We start from the raw sequence: 20,927 nt of genomic DNA on the forward strand, positions 1-20,927 counted from the left end.
ACAGTCAGTTGGGGAATTTTAAATTAGAGAAATTGGAGTCTGAAACTTCCCTTCTCCAAATCAAACCTGTGAAGCTCATTTTGAAATGGCAGCCAAAATATTGCTCTCTTATGATCTGTGTCTGAGGGAAGGCTAATTAGGGTTGATGATGGTGATCAGTGGGTCTCTCAGTGCTGTGGAAGCTGTGAGGGCCTCAAGGGATGGCATCAGAGAAGGATTGATTTGAGAGCTCCTCAGTTCAGAGAAGTGGTTATTCACTGCGGGCCAAGAGTCGGCAAGTTAGTAGAGAAAATGAAGATGGCATGAACCCCTATTATATTGAACAACACCGTATGAGACAGGATGGGATTGTTTAAATCGGCCGATACGAGGATGACATGACCTCAAGGCTCTAAAGGGTATGCAGCACTGCATTAAATGGGCTGATGGGTGTATGGGGTGACCTCAAGGCTCTAAAGGGCAAAGTGCAAACTTGCATGCATATGATTCGTATACATATACTCTGAAAATAACTGAAAAAAATTGGTGTAGGATTTTCTTTGAAATAATAATTTTCATCACAATGGAATATAGTGTCATTAAACATTGCATATTGCAAGTATAAAACCCCTTAATTTCACTTATAATTAAGCCCCATTCAAAGCATGCTTTCGTTAAAAGTTTCGGGTTGTCAACATAAAAAAATTTTCATGTATTTGATTGGTTTACATTACTCTCCAAAATTTAAATCTAGCAGATTGCATAAGAGAATTACACTAATCAAAAACCAAGAAATCAAGGGTTTAAAGAAAAATAATAATATTGTATAGATCACAAATAATGTGGTTGAGTAAATCGGATAATCTGTGTTTTTCCCTTTTTCTGTGTATGTTAGTATTTAAATTTAAAACATCATGAATGAGCAATGAATAATAGCATATCTATAAAATTAACTTCAATAAATGCTGTAAATGTATATGATACCTAAAGCAACTAATCATCCGTGTTGCATTATTGACTGATGTTGTCTGGGTTTGACAAATACTCAAATACATATTCAATGGGTATTTTTACTCTATCACAAGGTCTGACTGCAAACAAACTGTTCATTGTTTGCTGACTAAATTTAAACAAAGTTCTGAATCATTCTCATCGTAGTGGTCAAGGACAAATAAATCTGTTAGTGTGGGTTCTTCTGGGATCTGTTTGCTTTGATCTGGTTTGAGCTCATGGGGTTTAGTCATGTTCGCCTCATGTGATTACCAGCAAACAAGTTTAAAATAACCTGCCCTGCTGACTTCTAGCTGGTCTAGATGGTTGAAACTTTGGACTATCTGCTAATGGTCCTGGTTTCTTGCTTGTAGACCACATGTTGGTTAAGAGCTGGTTGGGCATCTTGAACCAGCAACAAAATATCTAAATCATGTTAAACAAGTGTGAACTTTTTTGCCGCCTCAGGCCTGACCAAGACTTCTGAAGAGTTCTTTTTTTTATTTTTTATTTTTATAATCTAAGCAAGAAGCCTGCCAATCCACATTAGGTTGAGAGTAATATGCCTTAAGAGCAGAGAAGAAACATTTTGACGTGCCAAAGCAAAGATAAATCCCATGATGCATTTCACACTGATGACCAGGGCATATGACCCGTTGGTTCTGAGATTAGAAACCTTTTTAAGTCAGCTCATTTCTGTCTCACACACACACACAAAACACACACACACACATTTTCTAGAGTCTTTCTCCCCCTTTTACTCTAATAGGTCCCAAAGCAGCACTGAAGCTGTGATTGATGCTGCTCTGTGACCATATATCACACACACACACCATACAGTGGGGCACTTTTTCATTTCAGCCACCCACACACACATCACACATACAACTCATTTTTACTTATTCTGGAAATATTGTAAGAGCTCTTGCCCATACTAATCTCACCCCCATAATGCTAGGATTTTTGGGTAAAATGGGAAACCACTACATGAGGTTACTAGGGTGCTCTGAGTAGTTGTTGAGGTTACTTGATTTTTTGAGCATAGCTAGTTTGCTAGGGTGTTATGGTGTGATTTTTGCCATATTCAGGGTTGGGGACTATGGTTCATTCAAGTCATGTCTAAAAGATCGTATTACGAGTGACCACATAAGAACGTCACCACAATGTCTATTACAGGTGGAAAACTGAAATTTAAGATAGGAATGAGAACATTACTGGACATATGGGGTGTGCGAATGTAATTGTTGTTTTAACGATGCGAGTTGACTTTAAAAAAATTTATCGTTATTTGAATAGGGGACAAACATAAACATAAATTTCCCGTCAAAGACTGGAAAAAAATGTACTGCAATAGAGATTATAGCTGACACAAATTTTATCTAATGTCCCTAGAAAGGCTTTATAATAAAGGCTTTATTTAGCTATAAATAACCAAAATAATTATAAAAAAAATCTGTAGCCTAACAAAAAACAAAAAAACAATGTAACAAATCCTTCATACAATATCCTCATACATTACAAACACAATGCATAACAACTCAGCCCAAGTTTTATAGACTTTTCCCATCCTAATAAAAACTAGTAAGGAAGCATATGAAAATTGAAATATGCGTACAGGTTGGTTTATTTTGAGCCTATACCTAACCGCAATGTAAAAGACTTTATATCTTGTATCACTTTAAACTCATTGGCAACATATTCCAAAGTTGATCCCTTTTCAGAAAATGCTCTTTGCCCTTGTGATGTTCTACAAAACCCAATCCTGCAGTTTCCAACCTCGGTGCTTGATGTGGTTCGGGCCCGTATCACGTGTATCTTTACCAAATTACATAAAAAGAAGGTCTTATTACGCAAAGCATTTAAAAATCAATTCATGTATGATACATTTTTTAATTAAGCATATGCCATTTCTTAAAATATGACAGTGATGTCATTGATTTGGCTTTTTATCCACAATTTTAAAAGCCTGATTATACAGCATTCAATTTTCTAATTAAAAAATCGGAGTTTGAGACCATACTGTAATACAATATGAGATAAGGGACAAAATCATTGTATGCAGGAACATATGAGCTGCCTCAGTTGTAATGTAAAGCCTAATAAGTTTAAAACGATTTAGTCATCTTAAAAATTTTTGAAAGTCTTTTATATGTTTGTCAATTTAAGTCATGAATCCAGAACTACTCCTAAAAAAACTAACTTCATTTTCCTCCTCTATTCTTTGTTAAGTACCCTATTTTAAATTTTTCTGTTTTCTTTCTGTTAGAAAACACAAAAAAAAGTTTTCTAACATTTAATGTAAGATTATTTTCCTGGAGCCTCTGGATTTTCTTTTCCATTTGCTAATTTTAGCAATAGCTGATGACTTAGCAGATGTGTATTACTGTATCATTAGCATAGAGTGACATTCAACATCTGGACAACTACATGGCAAGCAAAATCATTTATAAACAAACTAAAAAGCAATGGACCTAAAATTGAGCCTTGAGGTAAACCCGTTTTGTTCCTTATAAACACTGATTTTGTATCTCGATTTTACACACGCTCCCTTTATGTAGGGATTATATAAGACCACAATATTAAATTGCATAGGAGGAGAAAGTATCACGTTTATGGCTATACGTTCAAGTTTCCTATTTAAATCAATTTCAGTACACTTAAAAATTTCTCTAATATTGTCCGAAACTCCACCGCCCTTACTAGATGATAAGTGAAAGTGACGTGACATACAGCAAAGTATGGTGACCCATACTCAGAATTCATGTCTGCATTTAACTCATCCAAAGTGCACACAGCAGTGAACACACACACACCGTGAACACACACCCGGAGCAGTGGGCAGCCATTTATGCTGCGGCTACCAGGGAGCAGTTGGGGGTTCGGTGCCTTGTTCAAGGGTTACCTCAGTAGTGGTATTGCCGGCCCGAGACTCGAACCAACAACCTTAGGGTTAGGAGTCCTTAATCTGTCTTTCCTAAAATATTTATAACCAGGAATATTTATCATATTTGTAGGAATGTTGTGGTGAAGCCATGTTTCACTTAAACCAATGTAATCTAAATTTGATTCAGTTAAAAGTATATTAACCTGATCTAACTTTTGCATCAAACTCCTATTGTTTATGTGTCCACCTAAAATTCCTTGTGGTTTAGACTGGGTGTTCCACACAACGTTTGCATGATTTACAGTTCGAAAAAGCAAATGACTTTTTTGCCTCATCAATGCGCTGCATTCATCTGTAACTGACCTTAGCTCCTGATTAGCTTGTTCAAATAACTGAGCTCTTCCAGCGAACAAATTTTTTCCCACCACAACCCAGTTTCACTGGAAAATGACACATCACAGGTCCGTCACTGTCTGATGTTTAATTTCAAAATGAAAAGCCCTCCATTACTCCTATATATTTACAAAATAATGAGCCTCACCCCCAGCTCTCATATATATGCTGCTGTGTCTGTACTTTCAAAGTCTATAAAATATAAATCCTAGATTGAACCTCAGATTGAAGAGTACACTACAGTGTCAGTTACAACCTTTTCAGGACTGATGTGGAATCACGAAATAGAGCCCCCACAAAACTCTGCATATCTGTTGTGTCTCTACATTCAAAAAAGCTATAAAATATAACCCCGTATTTACAACATATGCTACCAGCAGGGGCAACCAAGACGCATAGACCAGATAAACCTGAAACCCCTTCCACAGTTCACTTCTGAAGTCAATTTAAATGCGGTTTACATCCCATTTTTACATTTCGTAATATTGAATATATCACTGGTTTGTGACTTCAGTGCAGCAAAGTTTTAAAAATATATTTTACATTATTTATTATTTATTTTTGCGGAATGCTTTAGATTAGGGAACACATATTGACTAGTGCATATTAATAGTTTGCTCTCATAACCTCCAATTTGCTCTTATTATAGTTAGTAGGTTGTACGTGTTAGTTATGTGTAGGTTAAGGGAGTCCAGAATACAGTCACGCATAATATGTGCTTTATAATACTATAAACGACAATAGGCTAGTAATATGTAATGCTTAAGCAGCTAGTTAAAAGTGAATACTGTTCCCTTAATATCAAGTGTTTCCTTTATTTTAAATATAAAAACATTTGTTGCAGTAAAAAAAAAAAAATAGAAACATCTTTTTAGAATTCAGTTTTATGAAAAATCAGTTTTTATGTTTGTCTAAAAATTGACAGTGATAAAAGACGAATTGCACACAGAATTATGCATACAACATCAGAGTGGAAAAGAAACTTTTCTTTAAGTCAGTTAAAGATAACTCACATCTGTAATAATGTACTCATTTATTTCAGAAAGAAAGAAAGAAAAATAGGCAGGGCTGTTTAATCTGTGTCTGAATAAATGTGGAAGTGAATACTGATTTGACACCTCTTCAGATCGAGGCTGTTTTTGCTGTATATTTAGCCTTTCAGAACTGTGTGTGTGTGTGTGTGTGTGTGTGTGTGTGTGTGTGTGTGTGTGTGTGTGTGTGTGTGTGTGTGTGTGTGTACGAGTGTGTGTGTGAGTGACCAGCCACATTGGCTTCTCAGGGATGACATGAAGGTGAAGCAGCATATGCTCTCGATGGAGAGAACATTTATTAAACACACACAACCTGGAATAGCTGCAAAAGTTTTTCACAAGCTGAAGAGATTATACAGTCTAAAGCAAAAGGCACTTGCAGAGCTGCTTCTATCTCTCTGGCCGTAAAAGATCTATAGAGTTTATTGAAGTGTGTGGGTGGTGTGTCTGTGTGGCTGTGTGTACTCAGATAATTACTCCAGACGAATGGTGCCATTTTCCCGTGGGCAGTACTGCACTGATGAGTGATCGTACCTTGATGATACTAACCACTCACTAAGCCCTTCCAAACCTGTAGGAGCAGTGTAACCATCCCGAGTACATCTGTCTCAGAGTACCCTGTCAAACTTGGCAATGAAAACTGCACTGTTCCCGGATCAGTGGTAATTCACAATTGACGCCAGTATGTTCAGATGAACTATCATTTTTGTTTGATAAACATAATATACAGAAATGTGTACTAGCTGCTATTTTACAAATACTGTAGTATATGAAACAGCTTGTAACTATAAATGTTTCAAACTTTTTTTATGCTACATGGTCATACTTTTCATTCAGTGGCTTCTAGTTAGAATAAACAGTTTTTAAATAAAATCTCCTAAATAAACAGAACTGCAAAGAATTGGTTACATGTAGGTTTCCCTAAACACACCCCCATCTTCCATTGGCCTGAAAAAACAAATAGCCCCACCATAATCTCATGCCATTGGCTGAGTGTGCTCCTGTGTTACCCTTAGGTGGTTTTCCAAAAGCATCAGTTAGCCAGTATGGTCGCAAGTCCATCGGTACCAACATAGTTCAACGATTCGGTGTTTCCACAGTTCCACAGTTCAAGAAAAGCATTCGCAAACAGCGCCGTCAAACGTACTGTTGAGACTATGCTCTTCAACCGTGGTTTGATATATATATATGTATTAGTATTATCCACAAGAATGGCAGTTTTTGAACGGTAATGCATGGCCACAAAAGCGTAAGGAAACCCCGAGTATGATGTAAGCAGAATGAATCAACATCAAGTAAAGCAAAATGCAGAAAGGAACTAAAATGGTATAGGATTTTAAACAATGGCTCTTTTTTGTGATGGGCTGTTGTTGGAAGCAGCAGAAAAGTGGTTTTAAATATGGTAAATTGGCTTTCTCCTTCTGAGGGATGGTTACTGGTTAGTTTCTAAAGTTGAAGAATTTTTTTCACAGATTAATAAAGGGAACAGGTGGACGCTTGGTATATTGATGGAAGATCTAACATGTTTTAGCAATGAATATCATATTATCCTTTCCTAAAAATTATTTTTGATAAAATAAATTCTGAATAACACCTTTAAATGGCCTAAATTAGAAGAATTCTTGAAGTTCTAGTTAATAATTTAATAGAATTAATGTTAAACTTAGTTTTAGGAAAACCCTAGTTCCGTTATATATTTGATGTTTGTGGTATTTCCTATTTAGTTATTTGTTCCATTTATGATGCTTGTCCGGTAATCTGGCTAAGAAATCTTCAATACTGTACCCGGGCCAGTGCTGTTGGCCGTAGAAAAACCACAGTTCTATACTTGTCAGGGACATGAGTGAATGGATTGCTTTTTCCTGAGATGGTTTCTGTAATATAGACTGCAATTTTGAGAAAGTATTTAAATAGGAAAACAAAAATTACTACCTCACCTTTACATTTGTAAGGTCAAAGTGCACTACAATGAATTGGGATACATACAAATCACAGTGAACTCTGTTCCTGTAGCCGCTGGTTCGGCACACTACATACTACATACTACAGACACAGAGTAGTATGGCTGTATGCTGTATGGAACAAAACCACATGTTCATGCACATGAAAAGACATTAGATCAGATCAGGCCTGATGTGTTTTGACATCTGGAGGCAGGATGTTTCTGTGCGAGATACTGTCTGAGTGGTTGATTTTGGACAGTGATTCATAATGCATAAAAACAGATGTCTCTTGTATTATAGATTACCAAAAACGAGCTGATTTACTGGCTGAGTGTTTGCCCTAAACCAGCAGAAATGGTTGCATCAGTTCCTCTGTGATCTAAACAGTTTTGAAAAATTGGAATTAGAGGCCAATAAAAATGCTGCTATAGAAAAAAAACATCCTTCCTCCTGAATCTGATCTAATTTCATTTTACGAATTGAATTAATCTTATGTTTTAAGAAAAATGTTGTAATTATGTAGAACATCTAAAGTTCTTTGCTGCACCACTTTAGTAGAAGTGCCTTGAATCGTTCATATGAAGATGTAATTACTCACAGAGCGCCCTTTCCTTTTGATTTAATTAAATGTTTTTTGCCTTTCATCATTCTTACTTGAGTTCCTTGTTTAAATCCTTGTTGAACGTGTAAATCCGTGTGAGTTGTGATTCTTCACTTCAGTCCAGCACGTGTTTCAGCTGATGTTATTAATTGTGTTTGGTTGATAGTCATGACTCTGCTTTGCTCGTTTCAGGTAAAATGTTCAAGTCATTAGACTTGCCGTGATCGTGGAGTTTATGCTAATGTTCTACAAAGACAAGCCCATTGATTGGCTGTTGGACCACATCATGTGGGTGAAGGTGTGCAATCCTGAAAAAGATGCGGTAAGAATTATACAGCTCTCTTCTTCTATTGTTATTCTAATTCTTATTCTTTTTGCTAGTTCATTGTATGAATCATCTTTTTGTGTTTTTGTGACCCTGGAGCACAAAACCAGTCAAAGAGTCAAATTTTGAAATTGAGATTTATACATTCTCTGAAAGGGGAAAATAAATAAGTTTTCCCCCACTGATGTAGGTTTGTTAGGAGGACAATATTTGGGAGATACAACTATATGAAAATCTGGAATCTGAGGGTGTAAAAAACACAAAATACTGAGAAAATCACCTTTAAAGTTGTCCAAATTAAGTTCTTAGCAAGGCATATTACTAAACAAAAATTATGTTTTTATATATTTACGGTAGGAAATTTACTAAATATCTTCATGGAAGGTGATCTTTACTTAATGTCCTAATGATTTTTAGCATAAAAGAAAAATCTATCATTTGACCCATGCAGTGTATTTTTGGCTATTGCTATAAATATACCACACGCTAAGACTGGTTTGTGGTCCAGTGTCACACATGTGTAAAGATTTTAATAATTATTAGCCGATGCAAGTCATAGCTATGTGTTGGAGTATATTTTTCTCCTTGAGATATTTTTAAATATGCATATTTTTATTGCAACCATCATAGCTATTTCAACACACAAATCATGCCCTAAATAAAATAAATAAAAAAATAATCGTAATTGCATCACCATCCTTCAGGAAGTGAAATCTATATGAATAAGTAAGTCTCATTTTTGTCATTTTATCTCATGTTTTATTAGGTTTGTTGGGAAATTTTGGTTACACTTTATTTTAAGGTGTCTTGTTACAGTTTAATTATACATTCAAGTACTAAGTACGTTAATTAACTACATGTATTACTATATGGTTAGGGTTTGGCTTGCATGTAATTATGCAAAATTAATTGTTATTATACTAGTAAGTACATGTAGCGTGTAACAAGGACACCTTAAAATACAGTGTTACCGAAATTTTTGACCGGATGTTCCAATAGCAACATATACTGAGGTATATCAGCAATAAAATGATACTTTAATGACTACCTTGTTGTATCTGACCTTGAGGGATGAGGCAAGTATGTCTAAACTGGATAGTAATATGTCGTTAATTAATGTGAATTAATCATCTTAAATATGGTGCAAAGTTAACAACACTTCTAGAAAGGACTTAGCATTTAGAAGTCATACCTGAATGATTAAGACCATGTTAACACTCCCAGAAACAAAATGGTTGTCATCCTCTTTTCAGAAGCAGTTTATCCAGCACCCCAAATTTTACATTAAATCCAAACAGAATGAAACAACTATTGTTAAATGGATAGTTCGCCCAAAATGAAAATCATCATTTACTTACGATCAGCTCCAAACCCATAAGGCTTTTTTTCATCTTTGAAACACAAATAAAGATATTTTAATGAAACCTGAGAGATTCTCCAGTGAAAGTCCGTTACACTAAAACTTTCATGCTTCAAAAAGTACAAAAAAAAAACAGTGTAAAAGTAATCAATATGAATCAGGTGTCCATGGTGCTTCATAATCATGATGAACAGAATTCATTTAGGCTTTTATTCACATATAAAAATTGATCATCACACATACATAGATATCATCAAAATGGTAAACGAAAGTTTAACTGCGTTTTTTGTTGCTCAAGATTTGATGTCTTTATCAACTTTTGAAGCTTGAAATCTTTTGGGATAGTGGAGCTTCAGTGGTGCCTCAGAAATCTTCGTTTCTCAAAATATCTTTATTTGTGTTTTGAAGATAAATGAGAATCGAAATGGGTTTGGAATGAAATTAGGATGAGGTGAATGATACATTTTCAGCAAAACCATCCCTTAAAGCAGTGAGGTGCTAGAAAAATGGGTGAAACCGCTCTCTCGGGAGTTGCTCACAGCAGCTCTGCAGTCTAAAGGTATCTGAACATAATTCATACGCCCACAGAGATTAAAACTCTATAAAAAAAAGGGAAAACTGTTGCCTGTGGTTTATTAAAATTGTAAGATGTTAATGCATCTCAGTTTTTTTAAATGCTGTGTATGTGGCCAGATTGATCAATGGATAATTTGTTTTGATCTGAGACTTCTGTTTAAAGGTACTTAGCTGTTATATAATGTATAAAATGTTCTTGTGTCCCACAGAAAAAATTGTGACAGGCAGAAAGCAAACCTAGCATCCCCTTTAAACCGTCTCTCTTCCAGCACGTTGGAACACACTCTTCCCTCGCTGGAAAGATCCAGAAACTCAAGGTGATCTTTTACCAAATGGATGTATTATATGTGAGGGGGTTTTTTTTATTTTTACACTACCAGTCAAAAGTTTTGAACACTAAGATTTTAAAGAATTCTCTTCTGCTCACCCAAACCTGCATGTATTTGATCCAAAATAGCAAAAAAGGGAGAATATTGTGAAATATTTTTACTATTTAGAATAACTGCTTTCTATTTGAATATATTTTAAATGTAATTTCCTCTGATTTCAAAGCTGATTTCTTTAATGAACAGAAATTTTGAAGAACAGCATTTATCTGAAATAGAAGTTATAAATGTCTTTATCACACTCTTTATCAATTTAAAGCATCCTTGCTTTTTTGATTTCTATAATTTCTTTCCCCCAAAAAATTAAATAAAAAAAATAAATAATTATACTGATTCAAGCGTTAAATGGTATAGTGTATACTGTTACAAAAGCTTTTTATTTCAATACTGCTGATCTTTGGATCTTTCTATTCATCAATGAATCTAAAGTGTTGAGATAATACTAGAATAATGTTTCTTGAGCAGCAACAAAAAGAAAGAAAATAAAAACATTAAATAATGAAGGATCATGTGACACCTGAGAAATTGAAGTAAACTACTTTTTTAAAAGTAATATTCCAGAATAATACTTTTAAAAGATAAAGATATTCTAAAAGAAGATCGTTAAAGGTGCTTGATATCTGAGTGGCTGAGCCGTTAAATTGAAAAAAAGTAAATTAAACTACAAACATCACCTTTGTTTAAAGAAAAAAGTGGTATGAAAGAAAAGTGAACCATTTTTTGTTTCTGAGGACTTAAAAGAAAATTATGGTATTAAAGTAAAGACTGTGTTTTAAAATAGTATCATTTACTAAAGTTTATATATTGCTGCTGATTTTATGATTCTGTGAAACCTTACTAAAAGTATAGATGTAATAACCATTGTTAATTAAAAAATAAATAAAGAGAAAATGAATCCGTGGTTTTTTTAAAGAATTTATCACAGCTACGGGGGTTTTAAGTTTTAGAAACTCCGCTTCAGATAAAATGATTAAATTAACCCCCTTACGTATATAAAATTAAAAATCAAGTAAACCAAGCACGTTTTTACGCTTAATTGGCTGTTTTTTTGATCATAAAATATTTTTTAATAAAGGCTTGGTGAAATAGAAAGAAGCTATAAAAAAATAAAGTATTTAAAGAAGACATTTAAAACAAGATCAAATTCAAAAACGTTTGACTTCTATTTTATATATAACGAATATGATTTTATATGGTGTGTGTGTGGGTGTGTGTGTGGGAATCTTGTTATACATTTGTTACCCTAAAGATAAAGAGCAGTCTGCCCCAGAAAAATGGACATTTCTATTAAAGATTTTTATATTGCAAAGAAACAGTACCCAGAAGGCAGCTTATTTTCCTATTCAATCAGCATGTGTCCCTTCTCAGGCTTTTATTCTCTCCAGAATGAAGATTGCCATGGCCATGAGTTCAAAAAAGAAAAAGGAACCGCCCCTTTCTGAGTCCCTATTGAAATGAACTTCTTGCTAAAAGAATGTTTTGAATACATCTGACGCTCCATTTCCTACAGATACATAAAAAGAATGCTCAATCACTGTCCTCTGTCTGGTCATTCGTTGTTCTAAATATTTCGATCACGTTTATCAACCTTTGGTGTGTTTTGGCATAAAAAAAGTTTACGTAAGCTTTCATAAAGTTTGTTGAATGTGAATTTAGCGCGTAATCTTTCGTGGTAGTTTTTAAAAAATGATACTAAATATAAAGTTATTGTGTAAGTGGTAAATATTTAGCGTAAATAAAATTATTATAACATCCTTGATCTTGTATTTTTAATTTGTGTTCTAATTTGCCTTTCCATCCACAAGAAACCGGCTCATGTTTAGTTTTGGCCCGTGCGGATAAATAAAAAGTACCACTTTACATTAAAGTCTCTTTGTTAACATTATTAATGTAAACATCTTTTTCACAGTGTTAAAAATAGAAATGTAAAGAAATTACCATGTTTAAACTAAGACAATAATCTAATAGAATTATTTTAAAACTTTTTAACTATAAACAGTTTATAAAGTTATGTAGTCAGTCTTCAATTAATTAACTTCCAGTAGAGAGATAATAAATTCACTAGCAAAAGAGATAGAGAGAAAGTAAATGCTTTTTAGACAAGACAGTGAGTGATGATTTTGTTGTGCGACAGTGGACCCACCAGTGATATTTTGGTGGCGATTTTGCTAATGAAATACTGATGGCAGAGAATGGCGAGAGAACTTTATTAAGTCGGTCTTTGTCTCTCGTGAGATTTTTATAATGGACTGAGCAACTTTTGGAAACTGCTATTGTGGACTGAGGTGGTTAAATGAAAACCCCTTATTATGTAGACATAGCCTGAAAGTCTGGAACACAGACAATAACTCTAACCATCAAGCCATTTGCAAAGTAGTAAATAAAGTAATGAATGCATGAAACTGTCAGGACAACCTTTTAATGAAAACCTTCATATAGAAAACCAAAAAAAATTTTTAAAATCTTTTTTTTTGCCAAAAGTTTTGTATTTGAAGAATTACCCTTTTTTTTTGGGCAGGATAAGGTTTGGGGAAGGGGCAGGACGTTGCATAAAGGTCACGCTAACCCGCAGCTGGGGGAACCCCCATCGGAAGACAAAACCAGCTTTTCACACGGGAAAGGCCATTTTGGGAGGGGAAATTTCTTTGGGCATTCACACCTTTGGCCGGAGACTTCATCGATCCGGGTTCTTCCCCACCTGCCCATAGAGGGTACATACGACAGATTCTAAAGAAAAAAACCCTCAGGTTACGCCTACATGAACACCAACATCTTTAAAAAAAGCCTTTTTCTCTGTTGGGCCAAACAGTAAAACCAAATTTGTTATGCCTCTCAAAGACCCTTTTTTAGCCAAAAAGACAGCACGGGAATATCTCCTTTTCCCAGGGGAAACAGTCCCAAACCCTTGCGATGAGATCACTTGAAAATTAATTCAATTTTTAGCTACCCAAAAAGCTTTCAACAACAACAGTCCAACTGAATTGAAAATCTTCCCCCGGTTTTTGGGTTTCTCAAGTCAAGTAAAGTAAGCCCTGTTTTTTTTTAAATTCTTCCACATGTACAGTAAAATACTACGGAAAAATAAAATTTGGGGTTACTCTCACCCCCCCCCCCGGGGAACAGTAACACAAACCAGAAAGACCCCCCCAAAAAAACCCTAGATAAAAATATAAAAATAAGAAAAAAATTTAAAAATGGAAGGTAAAAAAAGACAAAAAAAAAATAAAAAAAAAGGGTTTAAAAAAAAGCGGGCGAAAGGCCCACTGGGCAGATGATTTAAAAACCATTTAAAAAAAACAGTGCAAAAAAAAGGTTTTTAGTCCCTAAAAAAAATACTTATTCAGTCGTTTAAAGTGAAAAAGGGCCAAGAACATTTTTTTTTTTAAAAACTGATGATGAGGAGGTAAATGCCCTTCCCTTCCTGGTGAAATGAGGTAGTGAGCAGCCCAAATGCTGCCAAAGTGACGGGTTTCATGCATCGTATTTAGTGGAAGGCCCGGGGGATTGGGGACCGGGGGGGGGCCCCTGGGGGGGGTTCAAGTTGGGGTTTTGCCTGGGGCAAAAGGGGGGGGGCAAGTTCGGGAGGACCATTGGAAAGAGATTTTCGGGTTTTTGGGAAAAGTGATTTTAAAATACCCAAGGGGGGGGAAGGGTATTTATATGGGGTTTTGGAGTTGTAGAAAAAAAAATTTTTGGGGAAATTTTTTTGAATGTAAAATTAAAAAATCTTTGGGCCCCGCTGATAAATTCTGATAATTCCTTATTGCATTATCAAAAAAAATGTTTTGCTTTTTAAATTAAAAAAGGGAAAAGTCCCTTAAAAACCCGGGAGCCCTGTGACTGTCCCATAACTGCCAAAATAAAAAAAACAGAGTCAAGGTCCATAAAAGGTATAAAAGGGTTCCTCTGTGTCGGGCCAATTCCCCCAGGCTGCGTATGCTTTTGGGTCACCCCTTTGGAAAAGTTATTTACTTGGCAGTCTAGGGCCCGCCCCCGGGCCTCCCATTTTTTTCCATCCAAAAAATCTTAAATTGTTTTCCCGGAGATAAACGAAGTTTTACGGGTTTTGGGGAAAAAAATTGGGGGAAAGTGATTAAAGGGACAAAATTTCTTTTTGGGGTGGAAGTATCCCTTTTTTTACAAGTTTTTTTACTCGTTTTACTCAGAGTCGGCACGTGCTGCGTTTTTAAACCATGAATTAAAAAATCCCCTTTTGAAAAAATAAATCATTTTGTGTAAAAAAGTTTCGATTTTCCCAAAAAATTTCGGTTAAAAAAAAAGCTTAAAGTTTTTACGCCCTACTTTTTAAAGCATTTGAAACTTGTAAATAGAAATGAATATTATTAAAAATTATAATTATCAGTTATTCTTTTTTAAATTTTAACAGTAAATTGTCTTTTTAAATTGTCTTCATTTCTAAAATTATAAAATGAAAATTTTAAAATTTTTAAAACATTAATTGGTTTATTATTGTTGTTTTTTAGTATTCAGTTTGATTGTGGTCTTTAAAAAACCCAGTGTGAAAGTAAAATGGCTGAGATCGCAATTAAATCTTACTGAAAACTATGTTTGTTTCTTGCATGTCATTTGACCATTGACCAACATCAGAGAATTTTGGGGAAAGTGTCATTTTTAAAAATTGAAATATCCCTGTAAAATTTTTTAGGGGGGTATTAAAAAATAAAAAGTAAACCCCAAGGGGGTCGGTCATTTAAAAAAAAAAAAAAAAAAAAAAAAGTTTTTTTTTTTTTCAAACAATTCGTTTGAGGGTTTTATATTTTTTTACTTTTGGGAAAGGGTTTCTGGCCCTGAAGAAGCGGGAAAACTGTTGTCTGTTTTATAATAGAGTCTTCCCGCAGTCTTTTCCCCCCCCCGCCCGATTTTAAAGCAGCTTTGGGTAATGGGATCAATCCTCAGGAGGCCACATTCATCCGTACATTTGTACCCTAATGGAAAGTCCATGCATATTCTCATGCTTAATTAGAGCTAATAGGTGCTAGTTGTGAATGAACTGCGCTTCATGCTAATGATCCAGTTTTAACAAGCGCAGGTGTTCTTTACACTGTTAAGAGCGGCTCTTACACATGTTTTATAGACAGAAATCTGCAGTGGTTTGTTATTGCTCATGTTTCAGTGCTCCGTAGCTTGAGAAATAAAATTGTTTTTTGGACACGTAAATGTGTCTGAACGTCATTGCATTAAGACATTGTATCAGGGCCATCTGTTGCTCAAAGCTTACCAGAGTTTCTCAGAATTAATTTTTTAAATGTATTTGTAGATATTTATCGCTGCTTTTTCCTATTTATGCAACACAGAAGGGAGATACTGCTCAACCCAAAGTTCAACACAAGATCTCTTGGTTTAATTTTTCAAACGTATGTATGAAAAGTATGGTTGTCCAGTCTTTACGTTGCCACTTGTTTGATATTTCTATAATGCAAAACTAGAATTGTGAACACTACCATTCCAGACGTGTCGGGCCTCAGTAATATTTTAAAAATATAATGTTATATATATTACTATTTAGCAAAAGAAGAGTTAAATTGATCAAAAGTAACAAAAAAGGCATTTAATAATGAAACCATTCGGTTTCAAATCATTTTTGTTCTTCTCGAACTTGTCTATTTATCAAAAGTGATGGTTTCCACATTCATAATCATACGAATCTTTGCTGAGTTGGCAATATGGAAGATTATACTGATTTCTGAAGGATCATGTGTGACTGAAGACTGAGGTACTGGATGCTGAAAATTTCAGCTTGGAATCACAGGAATAAATTATAATTTTAAAGTATATTACAGATAGAAAACGAGGTATTTTAAAAATGTATATAGTTTACCGTAATTTTTGATCAAATAAATACAGTCTTTGTGAGCATAAGACTTCCTTACAAACCAATTTAAAAATCTTGTACAGACCAGCCAACACTTATTTGAACCGGTAGTGTAAATGTTCTAATGTGGCCAACTGTGTGCTGCAGTGCTCTATAAATAACTTCATGATAATGATGATATATGAGGGAAACAATAGGCAGTATAATTCTGGTGTGTGTTTGTAGGTATTTCTTCCGCAGTGGAAACATCGAGCACCCTGGAGACAAGCTCTTCAACACTACGGTGGAGGTCCTTCCTTTCGACGTGAGTCCCTGTCCATGTGTTGCAGATGAACACTAGCAGTGTGGTTTGCTGAAGTCATCGCTGCTGTTGTGAAATTGTTGTGGGTTTTCCCTCTGGACAGGAGAGACCGACTTCACTGCAGCCTCTATAAACACCCCACAATCTGTGACTGAAGCACACAAGCTCAAGACTTCAACTCAGTGTTGAAAATAGTGGGACCCTTGAGCACAAAACCAGTCCTTAAGTCCGCGGGGTATATTTTTAACAATAGCCAAAAATACACTGAATGTGGCAAAATTATAGGATTTTCTTTTATGCCAAAAATTCATTAGGATATTAAAGTACAGATCATGTTCCATGAACGATATTTTGTCAATTTCCTACCGTAAATACAGGTATATCAAAACCGCTAAGTTTTTTTATTAGTTATACATTGCTACGAACTTGGACACACTTTGAAGGTGATTTGCCATCAGTCATTTTGTGTTTTTTTACACCCTCAGATTTCCGATGCTCAAGCCAAATATTGTCCTCCTAACAAAACCATACATCAAATGGAAAGCTTATTTCAGCTTTCCAGAGGATGTATAAAGCTCATTTCGAGAAATTTGACCGCTTATGACTGGTTTTGTGTGTCCCGGGTCACAAATAATGCCATTCCAAACTTTTTGGCCATGGTTCCTCTTTGAGCAGAAGTCAAGCGCTGAATCTATCTAGAGGGATTAAACCTATTTAAAAGGTGCAACATAACTTTTATTATTGAACATATTTTAGGTTTAAGGGATGGGTGTCAATTCCTGTTACAATGTGCCTTGTAACCTGGTGCCCACACCTACAGACATGACCTTATACCTCAAATCACATGCTTGCGGCTGGACATAAACCATTGCAAGCCACAGAGCGCACCATAGCGCCAGTTCCTCTTTCGCTGGTTCTTCACTCAGGAGTAACACAGAAGTTAGAAAGAAGCGGAGCAATCGTTGCTAAAGATTTCCACTTCAAATAACTAAATATGTCTATTTCAGTCAAATGTAAAGCAAATAGTATGTAAGAATCATTGAACCCATTTTGGCAGAACCGAGGGGTTGTAACGCTGTTACAACAAACTAACTTTGTTTTTGGCCAAATTTAAGTGTGAATGTATTCAGGAACGCAAAATGGGGCCCCCCCCCCCCCCCCCCCCAAAAAAACTGAAAAGTAATAAATGGCCAAGATAGTGGACGCAGAAAGATCACTGTCCGAATTACTAAATTACGTTGAACACATTTAGAATCAGATCCTTCTGTAGTTCAGAATCATTTTACAACAATGACGCTAAATGTGTGTTAATGTTGAGCTATGAATTCACAAAAAGTGAAGTCAATGTAAGTATTGTCGGTCACAAACTTATTGATAAGCAGTTATTTGATCTAAGTGCATTTGAGTTAACTGCAATCAATAATGATGGGAAAAAAAATAAGCATTGTAAAGAACTGCCATCAGATAGTTCACCATCGTGTCACATTGTATCGTGCGTTAGGGAGAAGCCGAGGAGTCATGAAGCTGACAGGGACCTCTAGTTCAGCACCACATCGATCCCAGCTCCGCAAATGATACCAGACAGGCCCAGCTCAAATGTTTGCGGTTTAATTCAAGAAAGCAAAAGATTCAAGAGTGACCCTGGTCGAAAAACCCTCCAGCTTTACTGTGATTCAAACAATCCATGTCATGGCCAAACCCATTCTTGGTTCTTAGAGTTTCACACACATGATGTTATGACATCTAGTCTCAGCAAGAGTTGAGTCAAGTTATTTAGTTCTGCTATAGTTAACTAAAAACAACTCTCTCGCCATCACTGCCTGCTGTCTGCAGCCAAAAACCCGTCAGCATCAGACAGTGAGAGTTGCAGGGGAAGTAGTGAGGGAAAGCAAAGCGTGGAGATAAAGATTATACTTCTGTTTTTATGAGCTAAAAGGAACTGTACTGCCAAAGGGTACTTAAAATGTGACCTGCCTGTGTGTGCGGTCGTGTGTGGAGGAAATCATATTCTCCCAGAAAGAGAGCAGAAGAGGGTTGGCACCTGTGATTTAAGACTACAGCCGGAAACAGACGTTCCCCACAAGATTAATAGCGGGATTTTCTACTGTAATGTCTTCTCGTCCTCTCTCTGATTTCTGCTTTTCCTCCTGCTGCAAGGTTGTTTTATATCTCTCTTTTCTTCTCATTTCCGTCTTTGTAAAGCTCCCTTTAGGGACATTTATGGAATTCTACCATATACAGGAAAAATTAGCAGGAAATGCCTGGAGGAAAGAGTAATTTTTGGTCTCTTTTATGCTGTTAATGCAGTTTGGGGAAATTAGAGCGATGCTCTGCTGGGGTTTTGACACATATTTGTCTTCTCTGGGGGTCATATCCACTGAGTTTCGGTCCAAGAAGAAGCCTCGTAAGAGCTGTTTCAGAAAGTTATTTCTGTTGCCAAGGGATGGCTAGACACACATGTTTATGTACACCCGATATCTAGTGTTGTTACACAGGGACAACTGTTACTGTGCTGTGAACAGCCCACTACAGAGACTTCCTCTCTGTAAATAGGTTATGCTTCTTTGCATGCTTTAATTATTTTTTATGCTGTCCATTTTTATTTTTATCTTGACAGACAAAGCCACAACACCAAATGGTTCTATATATCTCTATCACTATCAGAAAGATTCCCTCTGCCAAAACTGACATTTTTAAAATGGAATATCGGCTCAGGTCTTGCAAAAACTCACTTGCCTTTCATAAACTGTTCATTCATATAGAGATATTGCATGCAACAGAATATAATCACCACATATTCTCACACAGAAACAGCTCAATGTATGCCCAAAACTCGATTTGTACTTTTGATGAAGAAAAGAGGTTGTGTCTGTCACAATTCCCTACAAAACTGATTACACAATTCTGAAAGTGCTGTGATGGCTTATGCAAGAGCATTGCTTCGGAGCTTTCAGTTCAGGGTTGGCTGCTAGCTGGTTTTTCTTACTGGCCCAAGTGAAACAGTTCACGCTAAAGTCGGTCTCTGATATCTGGTTTCTGGATATGGCTGGGCTCCCTCCTTCCATATTAGACTATGGAATGTTTTTCTAATAAAAAATTAACTTAATTTAATTCCAGAAATAAACTATTGACCTTAAGCTGTTTACACTTGCCATAGCTTCATGCACAGATCCAAAAAAACACAATCTTAAATTGACTTAAGACATGACTTGTATCCGATATCTGCTTTACTTTATTTTTCTCTTCCCAAACTAGAATGATTCTATTTTGTGGTCACTTGTTCAGCAACACAATTGACCCTTGGGTTTTGACTATGCGGTATATAAAAAAAGGATTTTATATAATTCACTGAACTCAGTTGATGAATTGATGGAGTTTCGGGCAGTTTTGGAATGTGGTTAACAAGGACTCTAGCAAAGATCTTCAGGCGGAAGTTTTTGTTTCACAAAACGGGGAGCGTGTGTATTTTTCTGCTGAAGAACCGATGTGATGGAGTTACTGAAGAGGAGAAGAGGTTTTATGTGCAGAAACACTCCAACACTTTTGTCCCTCTTTCATCAGAATATTCAGTCGGGAAGAGAAGATAAGAAGCGCGGAAGGGAGGGGAGAGAGAAGACGCCAAAGTTACCAGCGCACCGAAGAGGCTTTGCGTCGAGAATAGGTGACAGCTGAAAACATACACTGCACCTGCTGTGAAGTACAATTAATATAGCAGCATGATTCAGCGCACGCATGAACTAACATTCATGCCTAATAAAATAAAGCCTATTTTTTTTGTCTCTGAATGCGGAAACAATGATTTCAGAATTTTTTGATGCACTGTTATCAGCTTGTTGTGAGCTTTTTTCTGATGGTATACATTAAACACCCCTGTCTTGGTTTCATCATCTTTAACCCATTTGTGATATCACATGATATCAGAACTGACGCTCCCTAGTCATATGGCCCTATTTATAAACAGACTCCACAGCGCATTCTCCTGAGAAACGCTGTTACATGACAACATAAACAAGGGAGAATTCAACTCGTGGAAAAGAGATTTTTGTGAATCATTCAATGATTTCCTGTCGTTCTCTCTCGTTACGTTCTTGAGCTCACACATCAAATCCAAGGGGAAAAATCCTACCATTAGCTTTATTTTGAAACGTCTGAAGTTTTTTTTGTGGGTGCAGTATCTTGTCTGTTTTCTCTCTCACTCTCTCTCCTATAGAGGGTTTCTCATTATTATGGATGGATGTGTTTCTGATTACTGTGCCTCAGGGTTTATTGAAGCCTGCCCACTCCTGACCAGAGCGTTAGATATCCCCTCAGTCATTAATATACTG

The sequence above is a fragment of the Cyprinus carpio genome, chromosome A14 (assembly GCF_018340385.1).
Source record: "Cyprinus carpio isolate SPL01 chromosome A14, ASM1834038v1, whole genome shotgun sequence".
Classification (NCBI taxonomy): Eukaryota; Metazoa; Chordata; class Actinopteri; order Cypriniformes; family Cyprinidae; genus Cyprinus; species Cyprinus carpio.